Below are 2,132 nucleotides of genomic sequence, written 5' to 3' on the forward strand. Positions count from 1 at the left end.
AGCACACATTGCTTTCTCTACTGCTTCTGTATCTTCCTCTCTCTCTCTCTCTCTCTCTCTCTCTCTCTCTCTCTCTCTCTCTCTCTCTCTCTGACTCTTTGTCTCTCTGTCTCTTTCTCTCTGACTTCCTCTGTTCCCTCTGTCAGTCTCCTCTAGGATTTCTTTTCTTTTTTTTTTTTACTCTCTCTTTTAGAAGCTTTTACAGGTTCATCTTTCTAGTTTCCTTCTCTCCCTCCCTCCCTTTTCTCGTTAATATTTGGCCAATTGTTAGTGACAAAATGAAATTCTAACATTCCCTGCCCAAGAGGATCCTCAAGACCTAGAGCACCATATTTTCCTGCATGTTTTTTCGGTGAATTGTACTGTGGTGTTATTGTCCCTCCAGGGGTCTTAGGCAGGAATTTTTTTTTTTTTTTTTTGAGACGGAGTTTCACTCGTTACCCAGGCTGGAGTGCAATGGCGCGATCTCGGCTCACCGCAACCTCCGCCTCCTGGGTTCAGGCAATTCTCCTGCCTCAGCCTCCTGAGTAGCTGGGATTACAGGCACGCGCCACCATGCCCAGCTAATTTTTTGTCTTTTTAGTAGAGACGGGGTTTCACCATGTTGACCAGGATGGTCTCGATCTCTTGACCTTGTGATCCACCCGCCTCGGCCTCCCAAAGTGCTGGGATTACAGGCTTGAGCCACCGCGCCCGGCCTGGCAGGAAATTTTTGATCTGCTGTAGGAACGTTTTGTGGGGTGGGGGTTGTTCACATTCCTAGGCTCCCGTAGCAGCTCTGCAGAGCATGCCTCTGTCTTCCCCCAGAAGACGGGAAAGGGAAGTTCTGAATATTTTTTTTTTTTTTAAAACATTCCTCTATCTCGCGTTGAAGTCCTTACAGGGAAGGGTACTCAGGCTGGTAGTGAGTGGGCTCTTGGGCTGATTGCCAAGAGGCAGGGTTATGAGGGGACAACAAGGATAGGAGAAAGGTCTGGGACAGCAGCTGCTTGTTTGTTTTTGGTCCCTTCATTATTATTCTAATATTTTAACATTAATCCTAGGGAATTATTAGGGAAAATATTATTGTTGCTACCCTACTTGGGGTATTTCTCATTTTTGGGATAAGGCTCAATTTCCCTTACCAGAAGTGTCTCACCTTTTGGGGTGAGGCTCAATTTCTTTTACCAGAAATGTCTTGCCTTTTGGGATGAGGCTCAATTTCTCTTACTGGAAATGTCTTGCCTTTTGGGGTGAGGCTCAATTTTCTTTATTGGGAATTTCTCACCTCCCCTACTATTGGAGGTTTGTGGGAGGTTCAATCCCGCCCCCCCCATGGAGATGTCTCACCTCTTTTTTTTTTTTTTTTTTTTTTTTTTAAGTATAAAGAAGAGGAAGAAAGAGAAAGAGGAAGAGGGAGAGAGAATGGGGGTATTGCTTTGATGCCCGGGCTAGAATGCAGTCTAAATATGGGTATGCCTATAATTGTCTTTAATAATGGAGACATGAAAGAAAATGAGGGAAGAGAGTAACAAGGAGCCAACCAACATTTCGTTTAAACTTCTAAGTTGATATGATGTGGTACTGATAAGAGTGTATATTTTGTGTAAAGTGGAGAGTTCTATAAATGTTAATTACGTTTACTTGTTCCAGATCTGAGTTCAAGTCCTGGATATCGTTGTGAATTTTCTGTCTCATTGATCTGTCTAATATTAATGTTGAAGTCTCCCACTATTATTGTGTGGGAGTCTAAGTCTCTTTATAAGTCTTGTATGTCTGGGTATTCCTGTATTGGGTGCGTATATATTTAGGACCTTTAACTCTTCTTGTTGTTGCATTGATTCTCTTATCATTATATAATGTCCTTCTTTGCTTCTTTTGATCTTTGTTGCTTTAAATACTATTTTATCAGAGGCAAAAATTGTAGCTTCTGCTTTTTATTTATTTATTTTTGCTCTCTGGTTAGTTGGTAAGTCTCTCTCCATCCTTTGTTTTGAGTCTTTGTGTATCCTTGAATGTGAGATGGGTCTGGATGCAGCATACAGTTTTAGTTTTTTGTCCAAATTGGCTGTCTGTCTTTGAATTGGGGAATTTAGTCAATTTAAATTTAGAATTAATAATGATATATTTGAGTTTAATACTGCCATTTGCCC

Source organism: Saimiri boliviensis, chromosome X (assembly GCF_048565385.1).
Source record: "Saimiri boliviensis isolate mSaiBol1 chromosome X, mSaiBol1.pri, whole genome shotgun sequence".
Classification (NCBI taxonomy): domain Eukaryota; kingdom Metazoa; phylum Chordata; class Mammalia; order Primates; family Cebidae; genus Saimiri; species Saimiri boliviensis.